Source organism: Pleurodeles waltl, chromosome 6 (assembly GCF_031143425.1).
Source record: "Pleurodeles waltl isolate 20211129_DDA chromosome 6, aPleWal1.hap1.20221129, whole genome shotgun sequence".
In the NCBI taxonomy this organism is placed as follows: domain Eukaryota; kingdom Metazoa; phylum Chordata; class Amphibia; order Caudata; family Salamandridae; genus Pleurodeles; species Pleurodeles waltl.
In genome coordinates, this window is record NC_090445.1 from 1,711,780,823 (window position 1) to 1,711,807,973 (window position 27,151).

Consider the following 27,151-nt stretch of genomic DNA (forward strand, 5'->3'; position numbering starts at 1 on the left):
TAATTCTGTTACTCCCCTTTCACTTGTCAGAATTCATTTCAGGGAATGCCAATATAATATATTGTGATACAATTACTGACCTGTTTATAATCACAGTCAGTCACTTCCTTGCTGTCTTCGAGATAAATCTAGGTTACGGGCATCGCAAACCTCATGCATTGAGGAACCAACTGAAATGCAAATAATTAAATTAACTTTAATGTCCTCTCTAAAGAGACCTCAGTTCCTATGTAACCATCTTTATACCAATATCTCCACGCTATCTTTGTAGTGGAGCCAACATTCTAGTAATGCTCCATTTTACATTGGATTACCCAAAATACATTTCACAGACTTCTGCCATACACTTACCTATAAGCTTCCCTTTCTGTGATTAAATTGCAACCCAAATCAATTTACCGATGTATCTCGGCAAGAGCATCGAGGGCCCCTGTGCCTCGCCTTAAGCTTCCCGATGTTCCCGAGGTGAGTGTAAATCCCTCGCCGGCATTTCGCACGCCGCGTTAATGCTCAAACAAAGTTAGTTGTCAGCAAAAACGGACAAAAACCTGCCCACAGAACCGCGGCGGCCATTTTAAAGCGGTTCATATTTAATGAATACTAACACAGAATGAAGATGAGGTATCATCTATAGCCTATGTAGAAATTATGGAACGGCAATTTTAATATCTCATATCATTCGTCGTTATTTTAAATATCGCGTTAGAACTCAAACAAGGTTCATTAGCCGAAAAAACGGACAAGCATCTACCTGTAAAACCGCGGCGGCCATTTTGAAGTGGTGCATATTTAATAAATACTGCCACCTAATAAAGACAAACTATCATTTTTAACCTGTGCAAAACATTTGAAAGCAGCGATTTCAATATCTCGAAACCTTCAACTAATACACCAGCCATATTTAAAGCAAACAATATACACGAATTTGCACCCAGTCATAATGATTAAAACAGCCATTATCAAGAGATATCTGCTTACTCAAAATTATTGAACAACGCAGATGGAAGCCTGTCTGCTGCATACAACTACGGCGGCCATTTTTTCTTCTCTTAGTACCAGGGTGTGTTTGTTTGTAAACGTAGCTGAGAGCAGCTTGTGGGCTGATACTGTATGGGGCCGGGACTCAGCCTCCCCTCTTTTGTTGCACTGCCAGTTATTAGGTGTTGGGTCTGTATCATGCACTCTCAGACTTGTTGCACCCACTGCTGGGTTGCTTTCATTAGTTTCCTCCTTGCGGCAGTCTGAGTGGCACGGGATGCGTGACTGGGGCACCTCTGGGCAGTGTACTCAGTGTGACATGCACCACGAGGCACGTGAGGCTGCCCTCCTCTGTTTCCTCTCTGTCGGTGGGTGAGGCCGCCTTCCTCTGTTTCCTCTCTGTCGGTGGCTGAGGCCGCCTTCCTCTGTTTCCTCTCTGTCAGTGGGCGAGGCTGCCCTCCTCTGTTTCCTCTCTGTCGGTGGGTGAGGCCACCTTCCTCTGTTTCCTCTCTGTGGGTGGGCGAGGGGTGTGGCCGCCCTCCTCTGTTTCCTCTCTGTCGGTGGCTGAGGCCGCCCTCCTCTGTTTCCTCTCTGTCGGTGGGCGAGGCCGCCCTCCTCTGTTTCCTCTCTGTCGGTGGGGGAGGCCGCCTTCCTCTGTTTCCTCTCTGTGGGTGGGCGAGGGGTGTGGCCGCCCTCCTCTGTTTCCTCTCTGTCGGTGGCTGACGCCGCCCTCCTCTGTTTCCTCTCTGTCGGTGGGCGAGGCCGCCCTCCTCTGTTTCCTCTCTGTCGGTGGGCGAGGCCGCCTTCCTCTGTTTCCTCTCTGTGGGTGGGCGAGGGGTGTGGCCGCCCTCCTCTGTTTCCTCTCTGTCGGTGGCTGACGCCGCCCTCCTCTGTTTCCTCTCTGTCGGTGGGCGAGGCCGCCCTCCTCTGTTTCCTCTCTGTCGGTGGGTGAGGCCGCCCTCCTCTGTTTCCTCTCTGTCGGTGGGTGAGGCCGCCTTCCTCTGTTTCCTCTCTGTCGGTGGCTGAGGCCGCCTTCCTCTGTTTCCTCTCTGTCGGTGGGCGAGGCTGCCCTCCTCTGTTTCCTCTCTGTCGGTGGGTGAGGCCACCTTCCTCTGTTTCCTCTCTGTGGGTGGGCGAGGGGTGTGGCCGCCCTCCTCTGTTTCCTCTCTGTCGGTGGCTGAGGCCGCCCTCCTCTGTTTCCTCTCTGTCGGTGGGCGAGGCCGCCCTCCTCTGTTTCCTCTCTGTCGGTGGGCGAGGCCGCCTTCCTCTGTTTCCTCTCTGTGGGTGGGCGAGGGGTGTGGCCGCCCTCCTCTGTTTCCTCTCTGTCGGTGGCTGACGCCGCCCTCCTCTGTTTCCTCTCTGTCGGTGGGCGAGGCCGCCCTCCTCTGTTTCCTCTCTGTGGGTGGGCGAGGCCGCCTTCCTCTGTTTCCTCTCTGTGGGTGGGTGAGGGGTGTGGCCGCCCTCCTCTGTTTCCTCTCTGTCGGTGGCTGACGCCGCCCTCCTCTGTTTCCTCTCTGTCGGTGGGCGAGGCCGCCCTCCTCTGTTTCCTCTCTGTCGGTGGGTGAGGCCGCCCTCCTCTGTTTCCTCTCTGTCGGTGGGTGAGGCCGCCTTCCTCTGTTTCCTCTCTGTCGGTGGCTGAGGCCGCCTTCCTCTGTTTCCTCTCTGTCGGTGGGCGAGGCTGCCCTCCTCTGTTTCCTCTCTGTCGGTGGGTGAGTCCACCTTCCTCTGTTTCCTCTCTGTGGGTGGGCGAGGGGTGTGGCCGCCCTCCTCTGTTTCCTCTCTGTCGGTGGCTGAGGCCGCCCTCCACTGTTTCCTCTCTGTCGGTGGGCGAGGCCGCCCTCCTCTGTTTCCTCTCTGTCGGTGGGCGAGGCCGCCTTCCTCTGTTTCCTCTCTGTGGGTGGGCGAGGGGTGTGGCCGCCCTCCTCTGTTTCCTCTCTGTCGGTGGCTGACGCCGCCCTCCTCTGTTTCCTCTCTGTCGGTGGGCGAGGCCGCCCTCCTCTGTTTCCTCTCTGTCGGTGGGCGAGGCCGCCTTCCTCTGTTTCCTCTCTGTGGGTGGGCGAGGGGTGTGGCCGCCCTCCTCTGTTTCCTCTCTGTCGGTGGCTGAGGCCGCCCTCCTCTGTTTCCTCTCTGTCGGTGGCTGAAGCCGCCCTCCTCTGTTTCCTCTCTGTCGGTGGCTGAGGCTGCCCTCCTCTGTTTCCTCTCTGTCGGTGGGTGAGATCGCCCTCCTCTGTTTCCTCTCTGTCGGTGGCTGAGGCTGCCCTCTGTTTCAGCTCTGTCAGTGGGTGAGGCTGCCCTCCTCTGTTTCCTCTCTGTCGGTGGCTGAGGCTGCCCTCCCCTGTTTCCTCTGTCGGTTGGTGAGGCCACCTTCCTCTGTTTCCTCTCTGTCGGTGGCTGAGGCTGCCCTCCCCTGTTTCCTCTGTCGGTTGGTGAGGCCACCTTCCTCTGTTTCCTCTCTGTGGGTGGGCGAGGGGTGTGGCCGCCCTCCTCTGTTTCCTCTCTGTCGGTGGCTGAGGCCGCCCTCCTCTGTTTCCTCTCTGTCGGTGGCTGAGGCTGCCCTCCTCTGTTTGCTCTCTGTCGGTGGGCGAGGCCGCCTTCCTCTGTTTCCTCTCTGTGGGTGGGCGAGGGGTGTGGCTGCCCTCCTCTGTTTCCTCTCTGTCGGTGGCTGAGGCCGCCCTCCTCTGTTTCCTCTCTGTCGGTGGGCGAGGCCGCCCTCCTCTGTTTCCTCTCTGTCGGTGGGCGAGGCCGCCTTCCTCTGTTTCCTCTCTGTCGGTGGGCGCGGCCGCCCTCCTCTGTTTCCTCTCTGTCGGTGGGCGAGGCCGCCTTCCTCTGTTTCCTCTCTGTGGGTGAGCGAGGGGTGTGGCCGCCCTCCTCTGTTTCCCCTCTGTCGGTGGCTGAGGCCGCCCTCCTCTGTTTCCTCTCTGTCGGTGGGTGAGGCCGCCCTCCTCTGTTTCCTCTCTGTCGGTGGGTGAGGCCGCCCTCCTCTGTTTCCTCTCTGTCGGTGGGTGAGGCCGCCCTCCTCTGTTTCCTCTCTGTCGGTGGCTGAGGCTGCCCTCCCCTGTTTCCTCTGTCGGTTGGTGAGGCCACCTTCCTCTGTTTCCTCTCTGTGGGTGGGTGAGGGGTGTGGCCGCCCTCCTCTGTTTCCTCTCTGTCGGTGGCTGAGGCCGCCCTCCTCTGTTTCCTCTCTGTCGGTGGCTGAGGCTGCCCTCCTCTGTTTGCTCTCTGTCGGTGGGCGAGGCCGCCTTCCTCTGTTTCCTCTCTGTTGGTGGCTGAGGCCGCCCTCCTCTGTTTCCTCTCTGTTGGTGGGCGTGGGTGAGGCTGCCCTCCTCTGTTTCCTCTCTGTCGGTGGCTGAGGCCGCCCTCCTCTGTTTCCTCTCTGTAGGTGGGTGAGGCTGCCCTCCTCTGTTTCCTCTCTGTCGGTGGCTGAGGCCGCCTTCCTCTGTTTCCTCTCTGTCGGTGGCTGAGGCTGCCCTCCCCTGTTTCCTCTGTCGGTTGGTGAGGCCACCTTCCTCTGTTTCCTCTCTGTGGTGGGCGAGGGGTGTGGCCGCCCTCCTCTGTTTCCTCTCTGTCGGTGGCTGAGGCCGCCCTCCTCTGTTTCCTCTCTGTCGGTGGGTGAGATCGCCCTCCTCTGTTTCCTCTCTGTCGGTGGCAGAGGCTGCCCTCCTCTGTTTCCTCTCTGTCGGTGGGTGAGGCTGCCCTCCTCTGTTTCCTCTCTGTCGGTGGCTGAGGCTGCCCTCCCCTGTTTCCTCTGTCGGTTGCAATTTGCGATTCTCTAAATAGATTCGCAAATTTAAGGAATCGATATTTTTGGGATTCCTTAAAATTGCACAGCAATTGCCTTTCATACATCTGGAAAGGCATTTGTGTATTCGCAAACGGCCGAATTTTGCGATTCGTACCCTCGGCGAATGCAAAATTGCTTGATACATCTGGCCCCATGAGAGCTAAGTCGTGGCACAGACAGCGAGAGCTTCTAGGCACTGTCAGAGCGGAGTCATGGCACAGACAGCGAGAGCTTCTAGGCGCTGTCAGAGCGGAATCAGGACAGAGGCAGCGAGGGCTTCTAAACACTAACTGCTGAGTCGGATTACATGCAGGACGACTTCTAAGCACTAACAGAGTTGCGTCACTCACAAGCAGCGAGCATCGCTAGTGTTCGGTATAACAATAATAGAAAATAAACAGAGAAAGAGAAACAACCACGGAGATCTGATCAATCCTGAAACAAACACCGAGTTCTGAACAATCCTGATTGGGGGGGCGGGGGAGCCTGGGAAAAACGCTTCTGTTGGGGAAGAGAAGGAAGCAGGGGAGTCCCGTCAGCACCCGATGTGACCGCGAGGGCTTCTAAGCACTTTCAGAATCCGAGCACAGCTGTGGCCACCAAGGCGACAGCAACTGGAGTTAGTGTAAAGCGCTTCGACACCTCGGGTTGAGTTCGTGCTGCATAAAAGTGCAAACATATGGAGAGTGGATGAAACCAGAGAGAGAAATACAAGTAGGTAAGAGAGAGGCGGGTGGAACCGCTGTGCAGGAGAGGGACGGGGCTTCTAAGCGCTGTGGAAGGGGGTCGGAAGGGAGCTCTAAAGAAGGGCAGAAACCAAACTTCTGTCTCTAGTCACTTTCACTCCTCGCGGGGGGCTCTACCCGTGCGTGATGACGCGCTGCTGTTCTGACTTCTGATTGGTGGGTTCCCCTCCCCCCCTCCTATACCTTGGGTGGGGCTGAGCTCAGACCTTGTGAAGTTCTCATCGGAGCCGGTCCCCACCTCCGGGGTGTGATTATACCCCCCAGCCCCTCCCCCCTTTCACTGCTGCCCCCTCCCAACATCACCAGCTGGGCTCCGCTCCTCATCCTGGGGGGGCTCTGGCTGCAGGTGAGTGACCTGGGGAGGGGGCGACATCCTGGGTGGAGGGAGTGTCTAGTTTTAGGGTGGCAGGTGAGCTTCCCTGGTGACTGTCAGTGTGGATCATTGTAAAACCGGGTGGGTGTTGGGGTCAGTGTAACACAGGGTGAGGGCTGTCAGTGTGGGGATCAGCGTAACAGGGGGTGAGGGCTGTCAGTGTGGGGATCAGTGTAACACAGGGTGAGGGCTGTCAGTGTGGGGATCAGTGTAACACAGGGTGAGTGAGGGCTGTCAGTGTGGATCAGTGTAACACAGGGTGAGGGCTGTCAGTGTGGATCAGTGTAACACAGGGTGAGGGCTGTCGGTGTGGATCAGTGTAACGGGTTGAGGGCTGTTAGTGTGGATCAGTGTAACACGGGGTGAGTGAGGGCTGTCAGTGTTGATCAGTGTAACACGGGGTGAGGGATGTCAGTGTGGATCAGTGTAACACAGGGGTAGGAAGCTGGTTCTGTATATACTATATCAACATGAGGTCTAGTGCGCACAGAGTCCAGGGTTCCCCAGAGGCTTAACAGAGGCCACAGTAGGTAATACTAACGCTCTCTTCTGTGGTAGTGTGGACGAGCAGTTAGGCTTATTAGAGGGTAGTGCAAAGCATTTGTTGTACACACACAGACAGTAGAAGAAGCACACACTCAAAGACATAAGTCACGACAAATGTTTTTTATATAGCAAAAATGTATTTTCTTAATTTATTTCTGGAGCCACAAGATTCATGCCGCAGGTAAGTACTTCAATAACTTTGAATTTCACACATATATCAATGGTACTTTGTTTGAAATCAATACGTTATACAGTTTTTGAAATATTGGCAATTATCTCCAGGACAATGGTTTTTATATAGCAAAATATCTTTTGTTACTTTATTTCTAGAACAAAAAGGATCTTGTTGCAGGTTAGTACATTTCCAAGTAAGTATCAAGCATATTAAGGCACTTTGTTTAGATTTGACAAAGAAAACGGTTTACATGCATGTAACATTTTTCTCTTTAAAAAGTTGACACACTGCAATTTTCAACACAGTACTGGGGGTAAGTATTAGTGCAGTTTTGCGGTAAGTACTCAATTTACAGTTCCAGTCTCCGGGGGATAGGTTGTTTACTGGTCAAGGTTCAAGTTGACCGTAAACATGCACCACCAGCAGCACAGGGCCATCCGGGTGCAGAGGTCAAAGTTGATGATAGATTTAGAATGGGATCCTATGGACACTGGGGGCACTCGTAAACAGATCTACTAGCCGGTAAGTACCCGTGACTTCGGAGGGCAGACCTGGGGGGTTTACATGAGCACCAGGGGGGCCACAGGTCAGCAGCAAACACACACCCTCAGCAGCACTTGGGCGGCCAGGTGCAAACACACCGTCGGGTTCCCAATGCTTTTCAATAGGGGGACCCCGGGGGTCACAAAGATACTGCAGGCTGGGTCCAGGGGGTTGGTGTGAGAAAGTAGCCCCTTTCTAGCATGGTTACCCCCACTTTTGGCCTGTTTGTGAGAGTGTGTCAGTGTGTTCTCACTGTGTCACTGGGATCCTACTAGCCAGGACCTCAGTGCTCATAGTTTATGGCCTAATATGTGTGTGTGTGTGTGTGTGTATAGTGCTTAACTGTGTCACTGAGGCTCTGCTAATCAGAACCTCAGTGCTTATGCTCTCTCTGCTTTTAAATTTGTCACTATAGGCTAGTGACTTCATTTACCAATTTCAATTGGCACACTGTACTCCCCTTATAAGTCCCTAATATATGGTACCTAGGTACCCAGGGCATTGGGGTTCCAGGAGATCCTTATGGCCTGCAAGATTTCTTTTGCCACCCATAGGGATCTCAGACAAACCTTTACACAGGACTGCCACTGCAGCCTGCTTGAAATAGTGCACACACTATTTCACAGCCATTTTCTCTGCACTTAGGTAACTTATAAGTCACCTATATGTCTGACCTTCATTTAATGAAGGCTAGGTGCAAAGTTACTAAGTGTGAGGGCACCCTTGCACTAGCAAAGGTGCCCCCACATTGTTCAGGGCCAATTCCTGGGACTTTGTGAGTGTGTGGACGCCATTACACGCATGCACTGTATATAGGTCACTACCTATATGTAGCTTCACAATGTTAAATCCGAATATGGCTATGTAAGTTGTCTAAAATCATTTAATTGTCCCCCCATTCCAAATCTGGTTTTGGGGAGCCAATTCAATGCATCCTGGGGGCTCCACCATGGACCCTCAGTACTGCCAAACCAGCTCTCTGAGGCTTGCACTGCAGCTACAGCTGCTGCCAACCCACAGACAGGTTTCTGCCCTCCTGGGGTCTGAGCAGCTCAGTCCAAGGAAGGCACAACAAAGAATTTTCTTTGGGAGAGGGGTGTAACACCCTCTCCGTTTGTAAATAGGTGTTACAGGCTGGGGAGGGGTAGCCTCCCCAAACCTCTGGAAATGCTTTGAAGGGCACAGATGGTGCCCTTCTCGCATAAGCCAGTCTACACCGGTTCAGGGACCCCCAGTCCCTGCTCTGGCGCAAAACTGGACAAAGGAAAGGGGAGTGGCCAGTCCCCTGTCCATCACCACCCCAGGGGTGGTGCCCAGAGCGCCCCTTGTGTGTTCCAGACTTCAGCCATCTTGTTTTCCAAGGTGTGGGGACACTCTGGAGGCCTTTGAGTGGCCAGTGCCAGCAGGTGACGTCAGAGACCTCTCCTGATAGGTCCATACCTGGTATGGTAGCCAATCAACCTCTCAGGGCTATTTAGGGTCTCTCCTCTGGGCTCTCTTCAGATCTACTTGTAAGTTTCCAGCAGGAAGCCTCTGCAACTACTACTTCATCCTCTGACCTCGGATCAACCTCAGACTGCTCCAGGAACTGCAGTAACAGCAACAAAGTATCCAGAAGGGCTACCTTTCCTCTGCAACTTCAGCTCCAGCCAGCAACTGCAACAGTTTCAACGGTGTGCACGCTCTGAGGACTCCCTGTCTTCACCCTGCACGGGAAGGACCAAAGAAATCTCCTGTGGAGTGACGGAGTCACTTCCCTGCTGAAGCAGGCACCTTCTATGTCGACGACCGGTTCTCTTGGACTCCTCCCCTGGCGACGCGCTTGCTCAATGGAACACAGACGGTGGACCCCATCGACACAGACTGTCCTGAGGTCCTGCTGTCCCAATTTGGAGGAGGTAAGAGCTTGCCTTCCCCAAGAACGATAGTACCCCTGTGCATGGCATCTTCTTCACCTCCTGAGGCCTCTGTGCACTATTTGCCAAATTCCTTCATGCAGAGCCTGGCCCAGGTCCCCAGCACTCTCTGCGACGCTCAACTCACTGAGACCTTCCTTTGTAGTGCTGCACCTCCTTTGTCCCTGTGTCCTGGGACTCCCGTGGGTGCTATCTGGTGTTCTGAGGGCTCTCTGAAGTGCAGAGAGGCCCCTCTTCCTCCTCACACAGAGTTGAGGCCCCCAGGTCCCTCCTGGGTCCAGATAGCACCAACTTGACGCAAAACGCGACTTTGCCAGAACCAAGGCTTGTTGGAGGAATCCAGTGCCAAAACTTGCCTGCATCCAACATCTCTTCATGAGAAATCCTTTGCATCATGCAGGAACCCACTGACATCTTCCTTGGGTGCATTTCTGCAGTCTTCGTCCAACTAGGGACTCTTCTTTTGCACCCTCTTCTGGGTTGGCAGGGTCTCCTGTCCTTCCTGGAACTTCTTCCCACTTTTGGACTTGGTCTCCTTCCTTTGCAGTTCTTCAGGTCCAGGAATCCACCATTTGTTGTTTGCAGTCTTGCTTGATTCTCTAATAACGACTTGTAGTGTGTCTTTAAGAAACTTGCAGTACTTTACTCCTGCTTTTCTGGGCTCTGGAGTGGGGTACTTTACTTACCTTTACTGTATTCTTACTCTCCCAGCAATTCTCTACACACTACACTTGTCTAGGGGAAAATTTGTGGTTTGCATCCCACTTTCTTAGTATATGGGTTGTGTTGTCCCTAGACCTATTTTGTTCCATTGCATTCTATAGCATTTCATATTGTGTGCACAATCCTATTTCTAATTACTTACCTTATTTTGGTGTCTAGTGTATATATTGTGTATAATACTTACCTCCAGAAGGAGTATTGCCTGTAAGATATTTTTGTCCTTGTGTCACCCAAATAAACTACCTTTATTTTTGGTAACACTGAGTACTGTCTTTACTTGTGTATAAGTACTGTGTAACTATAAGTGGTATTGCAAGAGCTTTGAATGTCTCCTAGTTCAGCCTAAGTTGCTCTGCTATAGATACCTCTATCGAGCTAAGCTGCTAGAACATCACTACATTTCACTGATAAGGGATAACTGGACCTGTTGTAAGGTGTAAGTACCCAAGGTACCCACTACAAACCAGGCCAGCCTCCTACAGTCAGTTGCGGAAAACCACAAGCTGGACAAGGAGGATGGCCACCTGCTGAACATTGCTGGACCAGTGCTTGGATTCCCCAAGGCCAGGGGGCTGCAGGTGCAGGGGTACCTTTAGGCATCGGGAATCTTCATCTGGTTCTCTCACGTTCAGGGGGGGTCCTCCAGAATTAGGCTGCAGGGGTCGTCGAGTTGGCCATGAGGGGTCAACCCAGGGTGGACAGAAGGTCAGAATTGCCTGGGGACCTGCTCTTAACCTGTGGGCCACCTGGGCACTGTAGTAAAGTACCCTCTTTCCTGGTATAGTTACCCCCTTTTTCTGCCTAATGTCAGTGTGCTTCACTGTGTTCAGTGGGATGATGCTAACCAGGACCCCTGTGATTATGCTTTCTCTCCCAAAACTCTGGATTTCTTCCACAATTGGCACACTGGTGCCCCCTTATAAGTCCCTAGTATATGGTACCTAGGTACCCAGGGCATTGGGGTTCCAGGGGATGCCTACGGGCTGCAGCAGTTATTCTGCCACCCATGGGGGAGCCCATACAAAGGCTTCTGCAGGACGGCCATTGCAGCCTGCGTGAAAAGGTGCAAGCACCCTTTCACTGCCATTATTCACTACACCAGGTCACCTATAAATCACCCCTTTGGTAGGCCTCCCAGCCCAGAGGGCAGGGTGCACAGTATGTGAGTGTGAGAGCACCCCTGCACTAGAAGAAGGTTCCCCCATGAACTAACTCCAGGCCCATTTTTCCAGACTTCGTGAGTGTGGGGACGCCATTTTACACGTGTACTGAACATAGGTCACTACCTATGTCCAGCTACATAATGATAACTCAGAACATAGGCGTGTTTGGTATCAAACATGTTGGAATCATACCACAAGGCTTTTGCAAGCTTCTGAGGGTTTCCAGGAAGCCCAAGCTGCTGCCACCTCCCAGACACATTTCTGCCCTCCTGTTGCTTGAGAAGCTCGAGCCCAGGAAGGCAGAACAAAGGATTTCCTTTGGGAGAGGAGTGTTACACCCTCTCCCTTTGGAAATAGGTGTTAAGGGCCGGGGAGGAGTAGCCTCCCCCTGCCTCTGGAAATGCTTTGAAGGGCACAGATGGTGCCCTCCTTGCATACAACAGTCTACACCGGTTCAGGGACCCCCCAGTTCCTGCTCTGGCGTGAAACTGGACAAAGGAAAGAGGAGTGACCACTCTCCTCTCCATCATCACCCCAGGAGTGGTGCTCAGAGCTCCTCCAGAGGGTCCTTGGTTTTTGCCATCTTGGATTCAAGGTTGGCAGGGAACTCTGGGTGCATCTGAGTGGCCAGTCCCAGCAGGTGATGGCAGAGCCCTCCCCTGATAGGTGCTTACTGGGTAGGTGACCAACACCCACTTTTAGGGTCTCTCCTTTGGGTGGTGCCTCAGATTCAGATTGCAAGACTCCAGTAAGAATCCTCTGCATCCTCCACTTCAACGTCTGACCAAAGAAACTGCATCTGGACTCTTCAGGACCCTACAAGCTGCCACAAAGAAACAAGGTGCCTCCTGCAACATTGTATCTCTGGCTCCTTCCAGCAACTGCAACATTTCCCCGGTTGTGCATCCCCTGAGGATAGCCTGTCTTCAGCCTGCATCAGAAGGAAGAAGGAATCTCCTTTGTGGCGAAGGAGTCACTCCCCTGCTTCTGCAGGCACCAACGGCGTCGACAGCTGGCATACCCTCTCCTTCTGAGCTGCATGGATCCTGCATCACAGGTGGTGCACTGAAGTGGTCCAGACGGTCCTCCGGACGGTCCTCTCTTCCAACTGTCCAACTTTGATGGAGGTAAGACCTTGCCTCCCCACACAAGACAGTACCCCGTGCACCTCGTCCTTTGCAGCTGCCAAGATTTGTTGGCATCCTTCATCCAAAATCTTCATGCATCTTGAAGCTCCAGCAATCCTTCTTGCAATGCACAGCTCCCTGAATGGTTCTTCGGCAGCGTGAGAGCCTTTCTCGTAGTGCTGCGTGAGCCTCCTCTGCAGCTTTCATGTCCCCGTCTTGTTGGACTCCTGTTTGCGCTACCTGGTCTTCTGTGAGCTCTCTGAGTTGCTGAGGGCCCCCTCTCAGTCTTCCTCCTGGGTAGGGTCCACATGGTCCTTCCTGGTCCCCCGCAGTGCTATTCTCTGATTTTCTGCTAACAGCAACCTTTGTGTGAGCCCAGGCTTGTTGGCGGACTCCGACAACGCAAACCCGACTGCAATCCTCCATCCGGTGTGGGACATCACTTGCACCCTCCAGGAACCCAACTTCGTCTTCTTGGGTGCAATGCTGACTTTTCCTGTGGTTCACCTTTTGCACCTTCAGCCGGGTTGGTAGGGGCTCCTGCCCTTCCTGGACTCTTCTGTGCTTCTTGGACTTGGTCCCCTTTTTTCACAGGTCTTCTTGTCCAGGAATCCACTGTTGGTGTCTTGCAGTCTCTTCTTTGGTTTGCAATATTCATCTTTACATCTCTGTGTGTGTTCTGGGAAACGTACTGTTTTCCTGGTCGCTGGGGTGGGTTGTGGTACTTACCTTTGGGCTTTCCTAGGACTCCCAGCACCCCTCTACACACTACACTTGCCTAGGTGGGGGACCGACGTTCGCATTCCACTTTCTTAGTATATGGTTTGTGCTCCCCCTAAGCCTGTTTCTAACTATTGTGATTTTCACTAATTGCACTGTTTTCTAACTGTTTGTATGCCTATGTCTGCATACTAGTATATAATAATTTGTGTATTACTTACCTCCTAAGGGAGTATAGTCTCTATGGTATTTTTGGTATTTGTGTCACCAAAATAAAGTATCTTTATTTTTGTGTTTTCTTTTGTGTGTGTAAGTACTAAGTGTGACTACAGTGGTATTGCATGAGCTTTGCATGTCCCCTAGATAAGCCATGGCTGCTCATCCACAGCTACCTCTAGAGAGCTTGGCTTCTAGACACTGACTACACTACACGAATAAGGGATACCTGGACCTGGTATAATGTGTAAGTACCATAGGTACCCACCAGGCCAGCCTCCTACAGACGCGGGCCATGCATGTCAGGTGCAGAGTGGGCAGGACTCGTGGTAGCCACGGTAGGGCTGGGGCCAAGTCAGTTGGTGGCTGGACTATTCTCTGCAGGGGAGACGGATTAGCAGTCCTTTTTCTTTTTTCTTGTCTTTAGGTCACCAGGAATCTGACAAGCTAGTTTCAGGGGAGCCCTTAAATCCTAGATTTAGGGGTGTTACAGGGGTCAGGGAGCAGTAGCCAATTGCTACTGTCCCTGAGGGTGACTACTCCCTTACAGGGTCCATTCCCTTTGGGAAGGGAGGACACAGTCCTAACCCGGTTGGTCCTTGTCCTCCAAACCAAGATGGAGGATTCTGCAGGGAGGGGTTCACTTCAGCTCTGGGCACCTTAGGGGTAGTCCTAGCTGGAGTGGTCACGCCTCCCTGTTTTACTTAATTTTCCTGCCAGACTTGCCGCCAAAAGTGGGGCTTTGTCCGGGCGGCAGGGGTCTCCACTGGCTGGAGTTCCCTGGGGCACTGTAACAGGAGGCCTGAGCCTTTTGAGGCTCACCGCCAAGTGTTGCAGTTTCTGCAGGGGGGAGGTGTGAAGCACCTCCACCCAGAGCAGGCTTTGTTTCTGACCCCAGAGAGCACAAAGGCCCTCACTGCCCACCCCCATGGGGTCAGAAACTTGTCTTTTAGTGGCAGGCTTGCACAGACTGGTCAATCGTACACTAAAGGGTTGGGTAAAATACTGGGAACATCTCTAAGATGCCCTCTGTGTGCATTTTGCAATAAATTCAACTCTGGCATCAGTGTGGGTTGATTGTGCTAGGAAGTTTGATACCAAACTTCCCAGACTTCAGTGAAGCCATCATGGAGCTGTAGTATTCGTAATGACAAGCACCCAGTGTCATGCCACGGCGGCCGCGGCTCTTGCGGCGGCCGCGGCCGCGGTCTCAAGTCGCCGCGGCATTCTGTTTATGCCGCGGCCTGTGGGCGAGCCGCGGGAGAAGCCGCGGCTGGCACACAGGCCGCGGGGGATGCCGCGGCTTGGGCGCAAGCCGTGGGTAATTCCAGGGGCCTGGTTAGGGGCGGTACTCGCGCGCCCCTTTCTTTAAGCTCTGCCATAAAGGCAGACGCGGCAGGGCTTGAGACCCCGAGTGGGTTTCTGGCCTGACCGCGTATAGCGCATTAGTGCGCTTTACATCTAGTTTCCCTGCATTACTACAATTACATCTGCTCACCACTTACCAATGTCTCCAGGCAAAAGCCGAACCCTTGCACATGGTGGTATTTTTATACCTGCCTTTTTCCTTTCCCAGCATGCTGACCACTTCCTCTCTTCCCAGCATGCATTGTTTCTCTGTATTAGACGCATGTAACTGATTCACTATTACCTTCTCTTCCCCAATCCAAGATGGTGGTGTTTCTACTTCCTGTTTCCTACTTCCTGTCTAGAGGTATATAAGGGGAATTCAGCTGCTTGTTCATTGCGTTGCAACACTCCTTGGTGGTAGTCACGGTCTGACTGGTTTCTTCCTGTGAATCCAGTGTTTCCTGACCTGTCTTCGTTCTCCAGTCTTCCTGATCTTCAGTCCTAACGCCTTGGTGTCCTCCTTTCGTTTCAGGGAGTTCCTGTGGAGGCTTTTTACCCTACTGGGGTTTTTCCTCTGGGACTCCTTCTGGAGGGCACGGACTGTAGTGGCTTGCTCTTGCCAAACAGCACCGTGGCTACCGGAAGGGGTCGCCCCTACCTCGGCCAGAGCAGAACCTGCCGGAACCAGGGCCGTTCCCCAACTCTTCTCAACTTCGACGGTAAGCCCATTGAAAACCGTGACACCCAGGTCATGTACTCAGTATGGCCACACTGCACTTACAATGTGTTAGAATGGACTTAGACACTGTAGGGGTATATTGCTCATGCAGCTGTGCCCTTACTTGTGGTTGAATGCTCCCTGACTTAGGGCTGTAAGGCCTGCTAGAGGGGTGACTTACCTATGCCACAGGCAGTGGTTTCTGGGCATGGCATGCTGAGAGGGATGGCATGTCAACTTTACATTTTTAATCCTCCTCAACACACACAAGCTGCAATGGGAGTGTGCATGTGTTTGGTGAGGGGTCCTTTAGGGTTGCTCAATACATGCTGCAGCCCTTAGGGACCCTCCCTGGTTACAGAGGAGCTCTTGGTGCCACTGGTACCTTTTACAAGGGATTTATCTGTGTGCCAGGGGTGTGCCAATTGTGGAAACAATGGTTCAGTTTTGAGAAAGAACACTGGTGCTGGGGCCTGGTTAGCAGGATCCCAGCACACTCTGTCAAGTCAGCATCAATATCAGGCAAAATGTTGGGGGGGGGGTAACCATGCCAAAAGGGGCACTTTCCTACATAGGGTGAGGGCTGTATGTGGAGATCAGTGTAACACAGGGGAGGGGCTGTGTGTGGTGATCAGTGTAACACGGGGTGGGAGCTGTATGTGGAGATTAGTATAACACGGGGTGTTTGTGAGCATGTAACATGGGAGAGGGATGTGTGGAATAAGTAACACGGAGAGGGCTGTGAGTGTGGGTTAGTGTAACACCTAAGATGGATGTTTGTGAGTAGTGTAACATGGAAGAGGGCTGTGTGGGAATCAGTGTAACACAGAGAGGGCTGTGAGTGTGAGTTAGTGTAACAAGAAAGTGGGGTGTTTGTGAGTTGTTTAACATGGAAGAGGGCTGTGTGGGAATCAGTGTAACACAGAGAGGGCTGTGAGTGTGGGTTAGTGTAACACCGAAGATGGATGTTTGTAAGTAGTTTAACATGGAAGAAGGCTGTGTGGGAATAAGAGGGCTGTGTGGGAATCAGTGTAACACAGAAGAGGGATGTGTGGGAATCAGTGTAACACGGAGAGGGCTGTGAGTGTAGGTTAGTGTAACACGAAAGTGAGGTGTTTGTGAGCATGTAACATGGAAGAGGGATGTTTGGAATCAGTGTAACACAGAGAGGGCTGTGAGTGTGAGCTAGTGTAACAAGAAAGTGGGGTGTTTGTGAGTAGTGTAACATGGAAGGGGGCTGTGTGGGAATCAGTGTAACACAGAGAGGGCTGTGAGTGTGAGTTAGTGTAACAAGAAAGTGGGGTGTTTGTGAGTAGTGTAACATGGAAGAGGGCTGTGTGGGAATAAGAGGGCTGTGTGGGAATCAGTGTAACACATAGAGGGCTGTGAGTGTGGGCTAGTGTAACATGAAAGTGGGGTGTTTGTGAGTAGTGTAACATGAAAGAGGGCTGTGTGGGAATCAGTGTAACACAGAGAGGGCTGTGAGTGTGGGTTAGTGTAACACGAAAGTGGGGTGTTTGTGAGTAGTGTAACATGGAAGAGGGCTGTGTGTGGATTAGTGTAGCACAGAAGAGATATGTGTGGAAACAGCGTAACGCAGTGAGAGGGTTGTGAGTGTGGATTAGTATAACACAGAAGGGAGACGTGAGGGAACCAGCGTACCGCAGTGAGAGGGTTGTGAGTGTGGATTAGTATAACACAGAAGAGGGATGTGAGGGAACCAGCGTAACGCAGTGAGAGGCCTGTGGGTGTGGATTAGTGTAACACAGAAGGGGGATGTGAGAGAACCAGTGTAATGCAGTGAGAGGCCTGTGAGTGTGGATTAGTATAACACAGAAGGGGGATGTGAGGGATCCAGCGTAACGCAGTGAGAGGCCTGTGAGTGTGGATTAGTGTAACACAGAAGGGGGATGTGAGGGAACCAGCGTAACGCAGGGAGAGGGCTGTGCATGTGGATTAGTGTAACACAGAAGAGGGATGCGAGGGAACCAGCATAACGCAGAGAGAGGGCTGTGAGTGTGGATTAGTGTAACACAGAAGGGGGATGTGAGAGAACCAGTGTAATGCAGTGAGAGGGCTGTGAGTGTGGATTAGTATAACACAGAAGGGGGATGTGAGGGAGCCAGCGTAACGCAGAGAGAGGGCTGTGAGTGTGGATTAGTGTAACACAGAAGGGGGATGTGAGGGAGCCAGCGTAACGCAGTGAGAGGGCTGTGAGTGTGGATTAGTATAACACAGAAGGGGGATGTGAGGGAACCAGCGTAACGCAATAAGAGGTTTCTGAGTGTGGATTAGTGTAACACAGAAGAGGGATGTGAGGGAACCAGCGTAACGCAGTGAGAGGCCTGTGAGTGTGGATTAGTATAACACAGAAGGGGGATGTGAGGGAACCAGCGTAATGCAGTGAGAGGGTTGTGAGTGTGGATTAGTATAACACAGAAGGGGGATGTGAGGGAACCAGCGAAACGCAGTGAGAGGCCTGTGAGTGTGGATTAGTATAACACAGAAGGGGGATGTGAGGGAACCAGCGTAACGCAGTGAGAGGCCTGTGAGTGTGGATTAGTATAACACAGAAGGTAGACGTGAGGGAACCAGCGTAATGCAGTGAGAAGGCTGTGAGTGAATTAGTGTAACACAGAAGGGGGATGTGAGGGAGCCAGCGTATCACAGTGAGAGGCCTGTGAATGTGGATTAGTGTAACACAGAAGAGGGATGTGAGGGAGCCAGCGTAACGCAGAGAGAGGGCTGTGAGTGTGGATTAGTGTAACACAGAAGGGGGATGTGAGGGAACCAGCGTAACGCAGTGAGAGGGTTGTGAGTGTGGATTAGTATAACACAGAAGGGGGATGTGAGAGAACCAGCGTAATGCAGTGAGAGGCCTGTGAGTGTGGATTAGTGTGACACAGAAGAGGGATGTGAGGGAACCAGCGTAACACAGTGAGAGGCCTGTGAGTGTGGATTAGTATAACACAGAAGGGGGATGTGAGGGATCCAGCGTAACGCAGTGAGAGGGCTGTGAGTGTGGATTAGTAGAACACAGAAGGGGGATGTGAGAGAACCAGCGTAACGCAGATAGAGGGCTGTGAGTGTGGATTAGTATAACAGAGAAGGGGGATGTGAGGGAACCAGCGTAACGCAGTGAAAGGGCTGTGAGTGTGGATTAGTATAACACAGAAGAGGGATGTGAGGGAACCAGCGTAACGCAGTGAGAGAGCTGTGAGTGTGGATTAGTATAACACAGAAGGGGGATGTGAGGGAACCAGCGTAACGCAGTGAGAGGGCTGTGAGTGTGGATTAGTATAACACAGAAGGGGGATGTGAGGAAACCAGCGTAACGCAGTGAGAGGGCTGTGAGTGTGGATTAGTATAACACAGAAGGGGGATGTGAGGGAACCAGCGTAACGCAGTGAGAGGGCTGTGAGTGTGGATTAGTATAACACAGAAGGGGGATGTGAGGGAACCAGCGTAACGCAGTGAGAGGGCTGTGAGTGTGGATTAGTATAACACAGAAGGGGGATGTGAGGGAACCAGCGTAACGCAGTGAGAGGGTTGTGAGTGTGGATTAGTGTAACACAGAAGGGGGATGTGAGGGAACCAGCGTAACGCAGTGAGAGGCCTGTGAGTGTGAATTAGTATAACACAGAAGGGGGATGTGAGGGATCCAGGGCAACGCAGTGAGAGGGCTGTGAGTGTGGATTAGTATAACAGAGAAGGGGGATGTGAGGGATCCAGCGTAACGCAGTGAGAGGGTTGTGAGTGTGGATTAGTATAACACAGAAGGGGGATGTGAGGGAGCCAGCGTAACGCAGAGAGGGGGCTGTGAGTGTGGATTAGTGTAACACAGAAGGGGGATGTGAGGGAACCAGCATAACGCAATAAGAGGTTTGTGAGTGTGGATTAGTGTAACACAGAACGGGGATGTGAGAGAACCAGCGTAATGCAGTCAGAGGCCTGTGAGTGTGGATTAGTGTAACACAGAAGAGGGATGTGAGGGAACCAGCGTAACGCAGTGAGAGGCCTGTGAGTGTGGATTAGTATAACACAGATGGGGGATGTGAGGGATCCAGGGTAACACAGTGAGAGGGCTGTGAGTGTGGATTAGTATAACACAGAAGGAGGATGTGAGGGAACCAGCGTAACGCAGTGAGTGGGCTGTGAGTGTGGATTAGTAGAACACAGAAGGGGGATGTGAGAGAACCAGCGTAACACAATGAGAGGGCTGTGAGTGTGGATTAGTATAACACAGAAGGGGAATGTGAGGGAACCAGCGTAACGCAATGAGAGGTTTGTCAGTGTGGATAAGTGTAACACAGAAGGGGGATGTGAGAGAACCAGCGTAACGCAGTGAGAGGGCTGTGAGTGTGGATTAGTATAACACAGAAGGGGGATGTGAGGGAGCCAGCGTAACGCAGTGAGAGGGCTGTGAGTGTGGATTAGTATAACACAGAAGGGGGATGTGAGGGAGCCAGCGTAACGCAGTGAGAGGGCTGTGAGTGTGGATTAGTGTAACACAGAAGGGGGATGTGAGGGAACCAGCGTAACACAGTGAGAGGCCTGTGAGTGTGGATTAGTGTAACACAGAAGGGGGATGTGAGGGAAACAGCGTAACGCAGTGAGAGGCCTGTGAGTGTGGATTAGTATAACACAGAAGGGGGATGTGAGGGAACCAGCGTAACGCAGTGAGAGGGCTGTGAGTGTGGATTAGTGTAACACAGAAGGGGGATGTGAGGGAACCAGCATAACGCAGATAGAGGCCTGTGAGTGTGGATTAGTATAACACAGAAGGGGGATGTGAGGGATCCAGGGTAACGCAGTGAGAGGGCTGTGAGTGTGGATTAGTATAACACAGAAGGGGGATGTGAGGGAACCAGCGTAACGCAGTGAGAGGGCTGTGAGTGTGGATTAGTATAACACAGAAGGGGGATGTGAGGGAGCCAGCGTAACGCAGTGAGAGGGCTGTGAGTGTGGATTAGTATAACACAGAAGGGGGATGTGAGGGAACCAGCGTAACGCAGAGAGAGGGCTGTGAGTGTGGATTAGTGTAACACGGAAGAGGGATGTGAGGGAGCCAGCGTAACGCAGTGAGAGGGCTGTGAGTGTGGATTAGTGTAACACAGAAGGGGGATGTGAGGGATCCAGGGTAACACAGTGAGAGGGCTGTGAGTGTGGATTAGTAGAACACAGAAGGGGGATGTGAGAGAACCAGCGTAACGCAGATAGAGGGCTGTGAGTGTGGATTAGTATAACAGAGAAGGGGGATGTGAGGGAACCAGCGTAACGCAGTGAGAGGGCTGTGAGTGTGGATTAGTATAACACAGAAGAGGGATGTGAGGGAACCAGCGTAACGCAGTGAGAGAGCTGTGAGTGTGGATTAGTATAACACAGAAGGGGGATGTGAGGGAACCAGCGTAACGCAGTGAGAGGGCTGTGAGTGTGGATTAGTATAACACAGAAGGGGGATGTGAGGGAACCAGTGTAACGCAGTGAGAGGGCTGTGAGTGTGGATTAGTATAACACAGAAGGGGGATGTGAGGGAACCAGCGTAACGCAGTGAGAGGGCTGTGAGTGTGGATTAGTATAACACAGAAGGGGGATGTGAGGGAACCAGCATAACGCAGTGAGAGGGCTGTGAGTGTGGATTAGTATAACACAGAAGGGGGATGTGAGGGAACCAGCGTAACGCAGTGAGAGGGTTGTGAGTGTGGATTAGTGTAACACAGAAGGGGGATGTGAGGGAACCAGCGTAACGCAGTGAGAGGCCTGTGAGTGTGGATTAGTATAACACAGAAGGGGGATGTGAGGGATCCAGGGCAACGCAGTGAGAGGGCTGTGAGTGTGGATTAGTATAACAGAGAAGGGGGATGTGAGGGATCCAGCGTAACGCAGTGAGAGGGTTGTGAGTGTGGATTAGTATAACACAGAAGGGGGATGTGAGGGAGCCAGCGTAACGCAGAGAGGGGGCTGTGAGTGTGGATTAGTGTAACACAGAAGGGGGATGTGAGGGAACCAGCATAACGCAATAAGAGGTGTGTGAGTGTGGATTAGTGTAACACAGAACGGGGATGTGAGAGAACCAGCGTAATGCAGTCAGAGGCCTGTGAGTGTGGATTAGTGTAACACAGAAGAGGGATGTGAGGGAACCAGCGTAACGCAGTGAGAGGCCTGTGAGTGTGGATTAGTATAACACAGATGGGGGATGTGAGAGAACCAGCGTAACACAATGAGAGGGCTGTGAGTGTGGATTAGTGTAACACAGAAGGGGGATGTGAGGGAACCAGCATAACGCAATAAGAGGTGTGTGAGTGTGGATTAGTGTAACACAGAACGGGGATGTGAGAGAACCAGCGTAATGCAGTCAGAGGCCTGTGAGTGTGGATTAGTGTAACACAGAAGGGGGATGTGAGGGAACCAGCGTAACGCAGTGAGTGGGCTGTGAGTGTGGATTAGTAGAACACAGAAGGGGGATGTGAGAGAACCAGCGTAACACAATGAGAGGGCTGTGAGTGTGGATTAGTATAACACAGAAGGGGAATGTGAGGGAACCAGCGTAACGCAATGAGAGGTTTGTCAGTGTGGATAAGTGTAACACAGAAGGGGGATGTGAGAGAACCAGCGTAACGCAGTGAGAGGGCTGTGAGTGTGGATTAGTATAACACAGAAGGGGGATGTGAGGGAGCCAGCGTAACGCAGTGAGAGGGCTGTGAGTGTGGATTAGTATAACACAGAAGGGGGATGTGAGGGAGCCAGCGTAACGCAGTGAGAGGGCTGTGAGTGTGGATTAGTGTAACACAGAAGGGGGATGTGAGGGAACCAGCGTAACACAGTGAGAGGCCTGTGAGTGTGGATTAGTGTAAAACAGAAGGGGGATGTGAGGGAACCAGCGTAACGCAGTGAGAGGCCTGTGAGTGTGGATTAGTGTAACACGGAAGAGGGATGTGAGGGAGCCAGCGTAACGCAGTGAGAGGGCTGTGAGTGTGGATTAGTATAACACAGAAGGGGGATGTGAGGGATCCAGGGTAACACAGTGAGAGGGCTGTGAGTGTGGATTAGTATAACACAGAAGGGGGATGTGAGGGAACCAGCGTAACGCAGTGAGAGGGCTGTGAGTGTGGATTAGTGTAACACAGAAGGGGGATGTGAGGGAACCAGCATAACGCAGATAGAGGCCTGTGAGTGTGGATTAGTGTAACACAGAAGGGGGATGTGAGGGAACCAGCGTAACGCAGTGAGAGGCCTGTGAGTGTGGATTAGTGTAACACGGAAGAGGGATGTGAGGGAGCCAGCGTAACGCAGTGAGAGGGCTGTGAGTGTGGATTAGTATAACACAGAAGGGAGATGTGAGGGATCCAGGGTAACACAGTGAGAGGGCTGTGAGTGTGGATTAGTATAACACAGAAGGGGGATGTGAGGGAACCAGCGTAACGCAGTGAGAGGGCTGTGAGTGTGGATTAGTGTAACACAGAAGGGGGATGTGAGGGAACCAGCATAACGCAGATAGAGGCCTGTGAGTGTGGATTAGTATAACACAGAAGGGGGATGTGAGGGATCCAGGGTAACGCAGTGAGAGGGCTGTGAGTGTGGATTAGTATAACACAGAAGGGGGATGTGAGGGAGCCAGCGTAACGCAGAGAGGGGGCTGTGAGTGTGGATTAGTGTAACACAGAAGGGGGATGTGAGGGAACCAGCATAACGCAATAAGAGGTTTGTGAGTGTGGATTAGTGTAACACAGAACGGGGATGTGAGAGAACCAGCGTAATGCAGTCAGAGGCCTGTGAGTGTGGATTAGTGTAACACAGAAGAGGGATGTGAGGGAACCAGCGTAACGCAGTGAGAGGCCTGTGAGTGTGGATTAGTATAACACAGATGGGGGATGTGAGGGATCCAGGGTAACACAGTGAGATGGCTGTGAGTGTGGATTAGTATAACACAGAAGGGGGATGTGAGGGAACCAGCGTAACGCAGTGAGTGGGCTGTGAGTGTGGATTAGTAGAACACAGAAGGGGGATGTGAGAGAACCAGCGTAACACAATGAGAGGGCTGTGAGTGTGGATTAGTATAACACAGAAGGGGAATGTGAGGGAACCAGCGTAACGCAATGAGAGGTTTGTCAGTGTGGATAAGTGTAACACAGAAGGGGGATGTGAGAGAACCAGCGTAACGCAGTGAGAGGGCTGTGAGTGTGGATTAGTATAACACAGAAGGGGGATGTGAGGGAGCCAGCGTAACGCAGTGAGAGGGCTGTGAGTGTGGATTAGTATAACACAGAAGGGGGATGTGAGGGAGCCAGCGTAACGCAGTGAGAGGGCTGTGAGTGTGGATTAGTGTAACACAGAAGGGGGATGTGAGGGAACCAGCGTAACACAGTGAGAGGCCTGTGAGTGTGGATTAGTGTAACACAGAAGGGGGATGTGAGGGAACCAGCGTAACGCAGTGAGAGGCCTGTGAGTGTGGATTAGTATAACACAGAAGGGGGATGTGAGGGAACCAGCGTAACGCAGTGAGAGGGCTGTGAGTGTGGATTAGTGTAACACAGAAGGGGGATGTGAGGGAACCAGCGTAACGCAGTGAGAGGCCTGTGAGTGTGGATTAGTGTAACACGGAAGAGGGATGTGAGGGAGCCAGCGTAACGCAGTGAGAGGGCTGTGAGTGTGGATTAGTATAACACAGAAGGGGGATGTGAGGGATCCAGGGTAACACAGTGAGAGGGCTGTGAGTGTGGATTAGTATAACACAGAAGGGGGATGTGAGGGAACCAGCGTAACGCAGTGAGAGGGCTGTGAGTGTGGATTAGTGTAACACAGAAGGGGGATGTGAGGGAACCAGCATAACGCAGATAGAGGCCTGTGAGTGTGGATTAGTGTAACACAGAAGGGGGATGTGAGGGAACCAGCGTAACGCAGTGAGAGGCCTGTGAGTGTGGATTAGTGTAACACGGAAGAGGGATGTGAGGGAGCCAGCGTAACGCAGTGAGAGGGCTGTGAGTGTGGATTAGTATAACACAGAAGGGAGATGTGAGGGATCCAGGGTAACACAGTGAGAGGGCTGTGAGTGTGGATTAGTATAACACAGAAGGGGGATGTGAGGGAACCAGCGTAACGCAGTGAGAGGGCTGTGAGTGTGGATTAGTGTAACACAGAAGGGGGATGTGAGGGAACCAGCATAACGCAGATAGAGGCCTGTGAGTGTGGATTAGTATAACACAGAAGGGGGATGTGAGGGATCCAGGGTAACGCAGTGAGAGGGCTGTGAGTGTGGATTAGTATAACACAGAAGGGGGATGTGAGGGAGCCAGCGTAACGCAGAGAGGGGGCTGTGAGTGTGGATTAGTGTAACACAGAAGGGGGATGTGAGGGAACCAGCATAACGCAATAAGAGGTTTGTGAGTGTGGATTAGTGTAACACAGAACGGGGATGTGAGAGAACCAGCGTAATGCAGTCAGAGGCCTGTGAGTGTGGATTAGTGTAACACAGAAGAGGGATGTGAGGGAACCAGCGTAACGCAGTGAGAGGCCTGTGAGTGTGGATTAGTATAACACAGATGGGGGATGTGAGGGATCCAGGGTAACACAGTGAGAGGGCTGTGAGTGTGGATTAGTATAACACAGAAGGGGGATGTGAGGGAACCAGCGTAACGCAGTGAGTGGGCTGTGAGTGTGGATTAGTAGAACACAGAAGGGGGATGTGAGAGAACCAGCGTAACACAATGAGAGGGCTGTGAGTGTGGATTAGTATAACACAGAAGGGGAATGTGAGGGAACCAGCGTAACGCAATGAGAGGTTTGTCAGTGTGGATAAGTGTAACACAGAAGGGGGATGTGAGAGAACCAGCGTAACGCAGTGAGAGGGCTGTGAGTGTGGATTAGTATAACACAGAAGGGGGATGTGAGGGAGCCAGCGTAACGCAGTGAGAGGGCTGTGAGTGTGGATTAGTATAACACAGAAGGGGGATGTGAGGGAGCCAGCGTAACGCAGTGAGAGGGCTGTGAGTGTGGATTAGTGTAACACAGAAGGGGGATGTGAGGGAACCAGCGTAACACAGTGAGAGGCCTGTGAGTGTGGATTAGTGTAACACAGAAGGGGGATGTGAGGGAACCAGCGTAACGCAGTGAGAGGCCTGTGAGTGTGGATTAGTATAACACAGAAGGGGGATGTGAGGGAACCAGCGTAACGCAGTGAGAGGGCTGTGAGTGTGGATTAGTGTAACACAGAAGGGGGATGTGAGGGAACCAGCATAACGCAGATAGAGGCCTGTGAGTGTGGATTAGTATAACACAGAAGGGGGATGTGAGGGATCCAGGGTAACGCAATGAGAGGGCTGTGAGTGTGGATTAGTATAACACAGAAGGGGGATGTGAGGGAACCAGCGTAACGCAGTGAGAGGGCTGTGAGTGTGCATTAGTATAACACAGAAGGGGGATGTGAGGGAGCCAGCGTAACGCAGTGAGAGGGCTGTGAGTGTGGATTAGTATAACACAGAAGGGGGATGTGAGGGAACCAGCGTAACGCAGAGAGAGGGCTGTGAGTGTGGATTAGTGTAACACGGAAGAGGGATGTGAGGGAGCCAGCGTAACGCAGTGAGAGGGCTGTGAGTGTGGATTAGTATAACACAGAAGGGGGATGTGAGGGATCCAGGGTAACACAGTGAGAGGGCTGTGAGTGTGGATTAGTATAACACAGAAGGGGGATGTGAGGGAACCAGCGTAACGCAGTGAGAGGGCTGTGAGTGTGGATTAGTGTAACACAGAAGGGGGATGTGAGGGAACCAGCATAACGCAGATAGAGGCCTGTGAGTGTGGATTAGTATAACACAGAAGGGGGATGTGAGGGATCCAGGGTAACGCAGTGAGAGGGCTGTGAGTGTGGATTAGTATAACACAGAAGGGGGATGTGAGGGAACCAGCGTAACGCAGTGAGAGGGCTGTGAGTGTGGATTAGTATAACACAGAAGGGGGATGTGAGGGAGCCAGCGTAACGCAGTGAGAGGGCTGTGAGTGTGGATTAGTGTAACACAGAAGGGGGATGTGAGGGAACCAGCGTAACGCAGAGAGAGGGCTGTGAGTGTGGATTAGTGTAACACGGAAGAGGGATGTGTGGGAATCAGTGTAATGCAGTGAGAGGTCTGTGAGTGTGGATTAGTGTAACACAGAAGAGGGGCGTTCGGGATTAGTGTAACACAGGAGAAGGATGTGTGGGAATCAGTGTAAACCAGAAGAGGGATGTGTAGGAATCAGTGCAACACAGTGCGAGCGCTGTGAGTGTGGATCAGTTGCATCTGATAATCAGTGTAGCACATAGGAGAGGACAGTGTGTAAAGATGTAAACCGTTTAGGATGCTCATTGCCACCATCTGTATTTTCACCTGTAAAATGCAGAACAATAAATGTTGGACATTCTTGCGTGTTTTGCTGTTTAGAAAGCTGTGTCCTGTAGTGAGCAGAAAACAGTTATAAGGGGATGTTTACGGTTTCTTAAAATTAGGTGCACACCAGCGTTAAGATTTCTTAAAAAACAAATACAAATGATACATTTAGGGTCTTTTGGTCAGCCGCCATCATCCAAGCACTTCACAAGGAGTCTACTCGACAGGGCTCTCCTCTTCCTCACAGGGCACACTGGTGTTAGCAAGCAGCAGGCTCTGGTGCTCCAGGCTCCAGGGCAGGTGGTTCCCCTGGGTGATTTCCCCTCACCTGCAGGGAGACTACCAGTCTCAGGTGCAGGAAGAAGTCTTTGCAGAGCTCCCCTTCCTCAGCCCGACTGACTGTTCGGTAGAATATATAAGTTATTAATAAGTTACCAATAATCTCATTCAACCCTCTCCTTTAACCTGTGAAACTCGATGCGTTCCCAGTCCAGTGTGATATATGACGCAGTGATATTAGTAACAGGGAACAGCACTGATTGAATTCCAGTAAAAACCTGCTGCGTCCTGTCTGTTCAGTGCGTGTTATCCCCAATCTGGGAACATTGTACCATCTGAGTATGACTTCGCACTACAGATGTTATATAATGTTTTCAGTAGTTGAATTGTGAGCATCGCACCATCTGATTGAAAAAGGCACTTTCTATCAGATGGGA

General features: G+C 52.1%; 1 pseudogene; it reads left to right on the forward strand.

The window, feature by feature from the left end:
* Positions 1 to 6,596: 6,596 nt before the first annotated feature.
* LOC138301824 (patr class I histocompatibility antigen, B-1 alpha chain-like) overlaps positions 6,597 to 27,151 on the forward strand; it is a 32,916-nt pseudogene continuing 12,361 nt past the window's right edge.